Raw genomic sequence first — 12130 nt, forward strand, 5'->3', positions numbered from 1 at the left:
CAAGTGATCACACTGTATTGTATCACTGAAATGTGCTAAGAGAGTAGAACTTGAATGGTCGCAACATAAATAAATAAACAAAGATAAATATGTGAGGTGATGGATGTGTTCATTAACTAGATTGCAGAATCCTTTCACAATGTGTGTGTGTATATCAAATCACCACCATGTGCACTTTTAATATCTTATAATATTATACCTCAATAAAGCTAGAATTTATAAAAGGCACAGAGTAACTAAATAATAAAGGCGTATAGATTTGGATTGATGATATACAGATATGTTACAGACGTGCCTTTGTTCACCAAGCACAGGCCGACAGCAGGTTCAATGCCGGAAGCCTGGTCTTCCCTTTCAGTTCAGTTCATCACCTCAGTCGTGTCTGACTCTTTGTGACCCCATGGACTGCAGCACGCCAGGCTTCCCTGTCCATCACCAACTCCTGGAGCTTACTCAAACTCATGTCCATAGAGTCAGTGATGCCATCCAACCATCTCATCCTCTGACGTCCCCTTCTCCTGCCTTCAATCTTTCCCAGCAACAGGGTCTTTTCCAATGAGTCAGTTCTTCCCATCAGGTGGCCAAAGTATTGGAGTTTCAGCTTCAGCATCAGTCCTTCCAATGAATATTCAGGACTGATTTCCTTAAGGATGGACCTTTAGTTGCCGCATATTGGGCATGTCTAGAGGGAGGGTCCCGGGAAGGAGTCTGGGGTAGCCAAACATAATCTGTCCATCTCAAGATCCTTAGTTGAATCACATTTGTAAAGTTCCCAGTCCTGTGTAAGCAATATATTCTCTGGTTCCAGGGCTTAGGATGTGGACATCTTGTGGGGTGGGGGGAGGCATGAGTCTGTCCACCCTACTAGGATACAGATTTTATCTCATTCAAAAGCAAATGCTGGAACTTCCCTGGTGGTCCAGTGGCTAAGACTCTGCCTTCCCCATGCAGGGGCTCCAGGTTCAATCCCTGGACAGGGAACTAGATCCCATGTGCCACAACTAAGACCCAGCACAGATAAATAAAAATAAATAGTTTTTTAAAAAGCAAATTCTGAGTGTTTATTTTAGGACAAGCTCTTTAAAAGCACTGCAGATGCAAAGAGGAAAAGGTGGGGTGTTTGCCTTCAGTCAGCTCAGAGGTTTAATAGAGAAAAATCTAGGTCAACAAAGCAATCACAAAGCAGTAAATGACAGTCATATTAGCATGGGGATGTAAATATGGGACGCCTAAATCTGGAAGAATGAAGGGAATCATGGCATCTGTGCAGGTGCTGGCCAGGAAATGTGGAGACGGTGCTAGAAATGGAAAGTCATGATTTGAAATGATCACACTCGTTAGTTCTGACAATTGTCAGTCACGCTAAATCTAGGGTGGTGGGAGGGTGTTGGATGGAGTGGGATACCCTCACAGTCTTAGGTGTCTCACAACGCTTACAAATTACAAGAAGAAGAAAAAGTAGGAAGTCTGGGGTGAAGAAATCAAACCACACTTTGACCAGGGGTGATCAAAATTAACATCGCTAATGAGGGGCAGATGGACATCCCATGCCTGTGGATGGAATTCTCCCAAGAAGGATACAGCATTCCCTGGGCAGCATCCCAGATGGGAAGGTGTAGAGTTATCTAATCATGAGGAAACTGTTAGATTGGCCCCAGATGGGGAACATCCTATTTTTAAAAATTGGCAAATTCCTCAAAAATGTCAATATTGTGAAAGAGAACAAAAGGTCAAGGAAATGTTCCAAGTTCTTCAATCTATTCTTCAAATTCATTTCTCATCCAGGTTATTACAGAATATTGAGCAGAGTTCCCTGTGCAATACAGTGGATGCTCGTTGGTTATCTATTTTAAACATAGCAGTATATACATTGTCCATCCCATACTCCCTCCCAACCACTATCCCTCCCTCCCTGCAACCATAAATTCATTTACTGAGTCTGTTTTCTAAATAAGTTCATTTGCATCATTTTTTAAATTCTAAATGGCAATCCACTCCAGTATTCTAGCCTGGAACAGGGACAGAGGAGCCTGGCAGGCTATAGTCCATGGGATCTCAAAGAGTCAAATACAACTGAGCGTGTGCACACACACACACACATGCACACACACACACACACACACACACACACACACACTTAAGTGATATCATATGATAAAATGTTCCAAATTAAAGAAAAACTATGACACCTAATGCAATGCCCAATCTAGGACTCTAGGCTCTTGTCCTGGAGAGAAAAAATAATTATGAAAACATTCTTAGGCTATGAATGAAAGATCAGATGAATTTAACTGAAAGGTTGTTTCTTGAATTTTATAACTATACTGTAGTTATCATGGCCTATTGCTCTTAAATACTCAAGTATGAATTTCTCAAGAAGAATATCCTTGCTCTTGACAAATTCATACTTGAGTATCTAAGAGCAATGGGCCATGATGTATGTAACTCACTCTCATAGTGCTCAAAAAGAAATTGTGGATAGATGTTAGATTATAGATAGATAGATGAATAGAAGGTGATTAATAAATTGATGATAGATAGTAGATTCATGGTTAGAACACATTATGGCAAATGGGTGAAATATTGACAGTAAATGAATGTAGGTCAAGAAAACTCTTTGTATTGTTTGTTCTTTAACTTTAGTTATTTATTTTTAACTATGCTGGGTCTTCACTGCTGCTCAGGCTTTTCTTTAGTTGCAGAGAGAGATGGCTACTCTCTAGCTGGGGTGCATGGGCTTCTCATTGTTGTGGCTTCTCTTGTTGTCAGAGCACGAACTCTAGAGCACAGGCTCAGTAGATGTGGCGCAGGGGCTTAGGTGCTCTGCGGCATGTGGGGTCTTCCTGGACCAGGGATCAAACCAGTGTCTCCTGCATTGGCAGGTCAGTTCTTTACCACTGAGCCACCAGGGAAGTCCTCTTTGTATTACTCTTGCAGCTTTCCTATAAGTTTGACATTATTTCTAAATGAAAAGCAATTTTTAATGAACACAGTGTGAGCTCAGACTCCAGACTTGACTGGGATTGAGTCTCAGCTGTATCCTCTCATTGTCTCTGCTAACTTCAGCCCATTTTGTGATTCCCCTGAGCCTCAGTTTACCCATCTGTAAAACAAGGATTCCAACAGCACCTCCCTGGTTGGACTGTGTGTGGCTCAGATGAACTAACTCATATGAAGCCCCTGGAAGAGGACTCTGGGCTCGGCAGAACTGGCTGTGTTATTATCCCCAGGAAAGGTGACATTTAACTGAGATCTGGAGGATGTGTAAAAGTTTGCCAGCTGGCCACTTATGATAAGAGCATTGCCAATTTGCAGGAAATGTTGCTGAAAACTACAGTGAGAGGTGGGATGTGGCGTAAGATGGACAGGTGAGGAGCGGCCAAACTATGAAGTGCCTTTCACCCACACAAAGGAAGGTTATTAGTTGTTCTGTAGTGTGGTTGGTGTTTGAGTGACTAATGTAGCCCACACAGGTGAGTTGGAGAAGGAAATGGCAACCCACTCCAGTACCCTTGCCTGGAAAATTCCATGGATGGAGGAGTCTGGTAGGCTACAGTCCAGGGGATTGCAAAGAGTTGGACACAACTGAGCAACTTCACTTCACTTCACACAGGTGAGAGGTGGCATAATATTTGTGATTCTCAAAGACCACCCTGGTGGCCATCATAGAAAATGGATCTGACCAATCAAAATAACAGGCCAGCAAGTCATTAGGAATGGTGACCTTCCAGGGAACAGATAACCAGGGAAATTGCAGGAAGGCCAAATGGGAGGAAAGGATTTGGAGATGTCTAGTAGATACAGTCGGTAGAATCTGCAGTTTGAGTGACGTGATTTGGTGGGTGATGAGAAAACATCAAGAATGCCTGCCCAACCCTCTTATGCTGTTTGTGGAAATGTTGGTTGGTACAGCCACTGTAGAAAACAATACAGAGATTCCTCAAAAACCTAAAAATAGAGTTACCATATGATCCAGCCATCCCACACTGGGGCATATATCCAAACAAAACTGTAGCTTAGAAAGATATATGCAAGCTTATGTTCATAACAGCACTATTCACAATAGCCAAGACATGGAAACAGCCTAAATGTCCATCAACAGATGAACAGATAAAGAAAATCTGGTACATATATACAATGGAATATTACTCAGCCATAAAAAAGAACAAAATAAGGCCATTTGCAGCAAAGCAAATGGACCTAGAGATTATCATGCTAAGTGAAGTCAGTCAGAAAGAGAAAGACAAATATCAGAGAATATCACTTATAAGTGGAATCTAAAATGTGACACGAATGAACTTATTTATGAAACTGACAGACTCACAGACATGGAAAACAGATTTGTGGTTGTCAAGGGGTAAGGAAGGATTGAGAATTTAGGATTAGCAGATGCAATCTAGTATATATAGGATGGATAAACAAGATCCTACTGTATAGCACAGGGAACTATATTTAATATTCTGTGATAAATGAGAATGGAGAAGAATATGAAAAAGAATGTATACATAACTGAACACCTAAAATGAACACAACATTGTAAATCAGCTATTGTTGTTGCTGTTTAGCCACCAAATCATGTCCCACTCTACGACCCCATGGGCTGCAGCGTGCCAGGCCTCCCTGTCCCTCACCATCTGCTGAAGTTTGCCCAAGTTCATATCCGTTGCATCGGTGATGCCATCCAGCCATCCCATCCTCTGATGCCCTCTTCTCCTTTGCTCAATCTTTCCCAGCATCAGAGACTTTTCCAATGAGTCAGCTGTTCGTATCAGATGACCAAAATACTGGAGCTTCAGCCTCAGCCTCAGCCTCAGTCCTTCCAGTGAATATTCAGGGTTGATCTCCCTTAAGATAGACTGATTTGATTTCCTTGCTGTCCAAGGGACTTTCAGGAGTCTTCTCCAGCACCACAGTTTGAAGACATCAATTCTTTGGCTTTCTGCCTTCTTTATGGTTCAGGTCTCACAACTGTAAGTGACCACTGGGAAGACCATAACCTTGACTATACAGACCTTTGTCGGCAGAGCAATGTATCTGCTTTCCAACACACTGCCTAGGTTTATCATAACTTTCCTGCCAAGAAGCAATTATTTCCTGATTTCATGGCTGCAGTCACCATCCATAGTTATTTTAGAGCCCAAGAAGAGAAAATCTGTCACTACTTCTGCCTTTTCCCCTTCTATTTGCCATGAAGTAATGGGGCTGTAAGTAATGGATCTTAGTTTTTTTAATATTTAGTTTTAAGCCAGCTCTTACACTCTCATCAAGAGGTTCTTTAGTTCCTCTTCGCTTTCTGCCGTTAGAGTGGTATCATCCGCATGTGTGAGATTGTTGATATTTCCTCCTGCCTATCTTGATTCCAGCTTGTCATTCATCCAGCCTGGCATTTCTCATGATGTGAGAAATCAACTATACTTCAATGATTTTTTTTAAATGAATGCCTTTCCAGACTTCTGGCTTAGAAAATGGCAGGAGGAGCTGGTTTGGGGTGGAGGATGTGCAGTTGTCATCCTGAAAAGTCCTAAAGGCTATAGATGGACTCCATCGGCCCACAGTGTTGAAGCAGGAGGGTTCAAAATGCTTCTGCTGGGTCCTGGCTGTTACCATTTCTCCCAACTGTACAGATTTGTTGGTTTTAGCTTACCTACTTCTTGATACAGTCAACAATTATCTGGAAGTGGTTTTATGTTGTGGATAATAGTTTATAGTGGATGATAGCATAAATGGAATAAAAAGCATTGAATGTATTAAATTCTTTTCAAAAATTGCACAATAAAAAAAAATGGAAAAATTTTGGAAACTTAATGCATTTGGGCTGCCCTAAGGACATCAGATGGAAATGTCCAGTGGGCTGTTGGCTGTGAGCCCAGAGCTCAGGGTCAGAGACAGACTCAGAGTTATCACCATCACCTTGATGACAACGCTGTTGTGTATGATATCACCAGGTAGGATGACTCTCAGGACCAGTGGTGGGTTCTTTTAATTTGATGAAATCTGGGATTCTCTCCTGGAAGCCCACTTGCACTAAAAAATATTCATGTAAATTTAAGGAATGACCCTGAAGGGTCATCCCTGAAGTCCCTCCCTCCTTGTCCAAGTTAAAAAGCTCTTCTCGAGGTCAGGGACTCCAAGTGTGAGTAATGAGCCATTAGTGGGTTGTGAAATCGATTCAGTGGGTTTTTGACCAGAATTAGAGAAAAAAAGAGAAGGAATGAAAGAATGGAGTAAAGGAAAAGAAAGGCATAGAAAATACCGTCATGCATGTAACAGAAGCAACTCTTATTTTTACAACTTTCGTTTTGGTTATATGTGCTTATATATGAACACTTGTGTTTCAGTCTATATGTGTATAAAATAATGCATGCATATAAATTCCTATATGTGTTTATATGTGTGTGTATTAGTTGCTCAGTCGTGTCCAACTCTTTGCAACCCTATGACTGTTACCTACCAGGCCCCTCTATCCATGGAATTCTCCAGGCAAGAATACTGGAGTGGGTTGCCATTTCCTTCTCCAGGGGATCTTCCCGACATGGGAAGATTGAAGCCAGGTTTCCTGCATTGTGGACAAATTCTTTACCCTCTGAGCCACCAGCAAAACAAAGTTTATATACAGATATATAAACACACACACACACATACACTGCCTTAGATCATTGCAAATGGAGTTTGCAAATGGAGTGTGCATCAATTATCTGTTACTGCAGAAAAGCCAGGGTGGTTTCAAACAACAAATCATTTATATGTAAATATATGTTGCTGTTCAGTCTCTCAGTTGTATAAATATAGGTATAACTGCCAATTGGACTTACCTCTGCTGTGAACACACAGGTGGCTAGAGTCGTCCAGCAGCCCAGTCAGGGCTGGGTGGTCCAGATGCCCCCTCACAGGTCTGAGCGTCAGCCAGGCTATCAGCTGGTGGCCTTGGTTCTGCCGCACCAGGCTTCTCTGCTTGGCCAACTATGGCTTCCTCTCCAGGCACCTAGCAAGCCTCTGCGTTGTGCTCGCCAATGCTACTTGGGCCAGAGCAAGTTGGAAAATCATCGTTTTGACATGAAGCCCAGAGTCAGTATGGAAAGGAACCCTAACCCCAAGGATCTGGCCATTGAGGGGCATGAATGATTAGGGGCCATTAGCACAACCTCTACTGTGGAGTGACTAGTATGTAATTCCTGGTGTGTCTTTTCCATGCTCTGCTTGTTCTGGAGTTTTAAGACTTGTCCTTCACCTTGGTGCATCCCTGTTTTCCTTTCTCCCCACTTCTCTTCATTAATTGAGATTCTGCGAGGAAATCTTGATGCTAGGTGTGGGAGAGGGTACCAAGCAAGGTGAGAAGATACCATCTTGGCCCTCAGGCCACTGATTAGCTCTTTGAGTAGATAAAGGTCCAACAACAGAAAAGCTAAATAATGAATGGAGTGCTGCTCAGCTGTCACAAGATAGCTCCAAATTAAATGTCCAGGGAATTTCCTCTGGGAGCGAAAAAGTGAGCAAGGTCATAATTATCATACTAAATGAAGTAAGTCAGACAGAGAAAGACAAATATCATGATATCACTTATATGTGGAATCTGAAAAAAAATGGTACAAATGAACCCATCTACAAAACAGAAATAGAGTCACAGAAGTAGAAAACAAACATGGTTGTTGATAAGTCGTCGTCATGTCCGACTCTTTTCAACCCCAAGAACAGCAGCCTGCCAAGCTTCCCTGTCTTTCACTCTCTCCAGGAGTTTGCTCAAACTCATGTCCATTGAGGCAGTGATGCTATCCAACCATGTCATCCTCTGCCGCTCCCTTCTCCTCCTGCCCTCAACCTTTCCTAGTTTCAGGGTGTTTTCCGATGAGTGGGCTCTTCGCATCAGGTGGCCAAAGTATTGGAGCTTCAGCGTTAGCATCAGTCCTTCCAGTGAGTATTTAAGGTTGATTTCCTTTAGGATTGACTGGTTTGATCTCTTTGCTGTCCAAGGGACTCTCTTGCTAAGGAAGGGGGAGGGGATAAATTGGGAGATTGTGGTTGACATATGCATACCACTAGATATAAAATAGATAACTAATAAGGACCTACTCGGCACGTGTTGTCGCCGCTGTCGTCCCCAGCTAGTCCGCGGACCCTTGTCGCCTGCAGCCATGGCGCCCGGCCAGCTCGCTTTATTTAGTGTCTCTGACAAGACTGGCCTTGTGGAGTTTGCCAGGAACTTAGCTTCTGTTGGTTTGAATCTGATCGCCTCTGGAGGGACTGCAAAAGCTCTCAGAGATGCTGGTTTGGCAGTCAGAGATGTCTCTGAGATAACTGGATTTCCTGAAATGCTAGGGGGGCGTGTAAAAACCTTGCATCCTGCAGTCCATGCTGGAATCTTGGCTCGTAGTATCCCAGAAGACAGTGCTGACATGGCCAAACTTGATTTTGATCTTATAAGAGTTGTTGTTTGTAATCTGTATCCCTTTGTGAAGACAGTGGCTTCTCCGGGTGTAACTGTTGAAGAGGCGGTTGAACATATTGACATTGGAGGGGTGACTCTGCTGAGAGCAGCAGCCAAAAACCATGCTCGGGTGACGGTTGTATGTGAGCCAGAGGACTACGCAGCCGTAGCTTCAGAGATGCAGGACTCCAACAGCAAGGACACATCCTTGGAGACAAGACGCCTGTTAGCCTTGAAGGCTTTCACTCATACAGCACAGTATGATGAAGCCATTTCAGATTACTTCAGGAAAGAGTACAGTAAAGGAGTGTCTCAGATGCCCCTGAGGTATGGGATGAACCCTCATCAGACTCCTGCCCAGCTGTATACCCTGAAGCCCAGGCTCCCTATCACAGTTCTGAATGGAGCCCCTGGATTTATAAACTTGTGTGATGCTTTGAACGCCTGGCAGCTGGTGAAGGAGCTCAAAGATGCTTTAGGCCTTCCAGCCGCTGCTTCTTTCAAACATGTTAGCCCAGCAGGTGCTGCCGTTGGAATTCCACTTAGTGAAGACGAAGCCAGCGTCTGTATGGTCAATGATCTGTACAAAACCCTCACACCTATAGCCACTGCATATGCAAGAGCAAGAGGGGCTGATAGGATGTCTTCCTTTGGTGACTTTGTTGCATTATCTGATGTTTGCGATGTCCCTACTGCCAAAATTATCTCCAGAGAGGTATCTGATGGTATTATTGCCCCGGGATATGAAAATGAAGCTTTGAAAATACTTTCCAAAAAGAAAAATGGGAATTACTGTGTTCTTCAGATGGACCAGTCTTACAGTCCAGATGAAAATGAAGTTCGAACTCTCTTTGGTCTTCGTTTAAGCCAGAAGAGAAATAATAGTGTTGTTGACAGGTCACTGTTTAGCAACATTGTTACCAAGAATAAAGATTTGCCGGAATCTGCGATCAGGGACCTCATTGTGGCCACCATCGCTGTCAAGTACACCCAGTCTAACTCCGTGTGCTACGCCAAGAATGGGCAGGTTATTGGCATCGGAGCAGGACAGCAGTCTCGTATACACTGCACACGCCTTGCAGGTGACAAGGCAAACTATTGGTGGCTTAGACATCACCCGCAAGTGCTTTCTATGAAGTTTAAAACTGGAGTGAAGAGAGCAGAAATCTCCAATGCCATCGATCAGTATGTTACTGGAACTATCGACGAGGGTGAAGATTTGATCAAGTGGAAGGCACTGTTTGAGGAGGTCCCTGAGTTGTTAACCGAGACAGAAAAAAAGGAATGGGTTGACAAACTTAAAGAAGTTTCCATCAGCTCTGATGCCTTCTTTCCTTTCCGAGACAATGTAGACAGAGCTAAAAGGAGTGGTGTGGCCTACATCGCTGCCCCTTCCGGTTCTGCCGCTGACAAAGTTGTGATCGAGGCTTGCGATGAGCTGGGAATAATCCTTGCTCACACGAATCTCCGGCTCTTCCATCACTGACTTCATCAATACATTATTTTATACCTTGCCTATGTGTAGGTGAAAAATTATGTGTGGAATTTTGAAAATAACCTTTTTTAAAAGTAAAGCATTAAATTTTCATAATCTCTGGTCTATACTGTCTTAGTTATAGGCACTGTCTTGATTTTTGTAACTTAATAGTAAATAGTGAAATTGGGTAGTGTGAGTCCTTCACAGTAGTCTTTTGGAAGGAATTCTTGGCTATGTCCAGGTCCTTGGCATTTCCATATAAATTTTCGAATCAGCTAGTCTGTTTTTACAGTAAAAACCTCTTGAGATTTTAATTGGCATTGCACTGAATTTGTAGATCAATTTTTGGAGAATTGACGTACCTCCTTCTTTCCCTTTGAAGGTTGATCCCCTCTGCTTCCCACCAGCTTTTGGTTGCTTTACAGGACCTTCAAATAGACCTTTTAAATATTTTTGTCCAGTGTTCATAATTATCTGCAGGTGGGTTAGTCCAAAAATTTACACCAATAAATATAATAATTTCTAATAATTGGTTTAGCTTAAATAGCTTCTATATTTCTAAGTCATTTCTAGCAAAGTATTTTTCCCCCCTAGGAATATGACCGTTTTATCTTAAGTTTTCAAAATTGTTAATTAGCATATAGTTGTAAGTAGTTTTCTGGTTTTTTTAAAGATCTTTATTATGGATGTTTGGGATGAACACAAAATAGTAAAATTCTATGTATCTATAAAAAAAAAAAAAAAAAAATAAGGACCTACTCTATAGCAGAGGGAACTCTGTTCAGTACTCTGTAATGATCTATATGGGAATAGAATCTAAAGAAGAGTGGATACATGTGTATGTATAAGTGATTCACTTTGCCCTACAGCAGAAACTAACACAACGTTGTAAATCAACTATACTCCAACAAAAATTAATTACCATTAAAATAAATAAATAAATATATATATTTTTTAAAGTCATGCAACCAATTCCAGGCAGCATCAAGACTCCCTCCTGCAAGACCTTGGAAAATTGATTTTTTTTTTCCCCCTCTCTCTTTTCCTAACTGAACTTGGGACTCATCTTTCCTGCTTCCTGCAGGCTTCAACTGATATTACAAAAAAAAAAGTCAGTGTTTGGGCAAGGGGAGGATTTTAATGTGCTCTTACTAAAATAGTCAGGGCTGCTGTTTGCAGCACTAGAAATCAGCATCCAAGTTTAAGTCTGGGGCAGCCATTTGTCATCAGAATGAAGGTGGGGTCATTGGTGTGGGTTCTACGATTAGAGACATAGCAGAAGCTGAAGACAGGGCTTCCCGTCACAGTATTTCATGGTTTCCGGTCTCTTGTGTTGATGGTGATGAACAATGGCAATGTGAGAAGATTCTATTTGTCAACACGTTTCTGCTGCTTTGGTTTTTAGGGCTGGTTCAAAGATCACAGAGTCCCAGCCTGCTTTCTTATGGCGCTTATCTTCTCCAATATCCTAAACTAAATAAATGTTATGATGCCAGCGTTATATTCTAAGTCAAGAGATTGCCGGTTTGAGGTCCTTGGGTTACATGCAGCCAATACACACATTGTGTTTGGCCTTAAAGTTTTTTAATATTGGCCAAAATTTTGAAATCTGGGATTGTTATATTAAAAGTTGCATTTAAAATGTAAGTTATAGCTTTTTTTAGTAGATAAAATAGCTGGCAGCAGTGACCCCTTTTTTTAACAGGGCAGCAGTCAGATAATCTTAACAGCTATTCTTCTTCTGCCTGGGAGAGAGCTTTTTCGTTTATACTTAACTCGTCTATTTATATTATTTATTATTTATATTATGTATATATACCGTCTGTAGTTATTGGACTTTGGTGACACCCAAATTCAATTAAAAATTTTAGGGAAAAATTTAGAAACCAGCATTCCTGAAACAGAAGGAAGCTGTATTTGTATTTGGGGATCAGATTAGGGTCACACATGGCTTAAAATAACAAGGATCTGACAATAGCAGCATGCAGAAGAACCAGAGTTCTATTTTCAGGATTGGACTTGTGACAAGGAGTCCAGAGGTTCGCGTCCAGAGTTGTTGCAGCTGTTTAGCAATGATAACAGGGAGCTGAGTCTTTCTCCTTTTTTGCAGCACCGTCTTTCGCATGATGGTTTTGTTGCTCAGGTCTGTTGCCGCATGGTCACAAGATGGTTGCCACACCTCCAGCCACAAGTCTACATTCTAAGTAGGAAAAAGAATGAAGCCGGAAGGG

At 42.0% G+C, this 12130-nt stretch overlaps 1 protein-coding gene and 1 pseudogene across 3 annotated transcripts in view; both read left to right on the forward strand.

Moving 5' to 3' along the window:
• TMEM132D (transmembrane protein 132D) overlaps positions 1-12130 on the forward strand; it is an 852888-nt gene that overhangs the window by 783343 nt on the left and 57415 nt on the right. The gene's annotated exons all lie outside the window — the stretch shown is intronic.
• On the forward strand, positions 8077-10013 carry LOC139037763 (bifunctional purine biosynthesis protein ATIC pseudogene; annotated as a pseudogene).

This window comes from Odocoileus virginianus, chromosome 12 (assembly GCF_023699985.2).
Source record: "Odocoileus virginianus isolate 20LAN1187 ecotype Illinois chromosome 12, Ovbor_1.2, whole genome shotgun sequence".
NCBI lineage: Eukaryota > Metazoa > Chordata > Mammalia > Artiodactyla > Cervidae > Odocoileus > Odocoileus virginianus.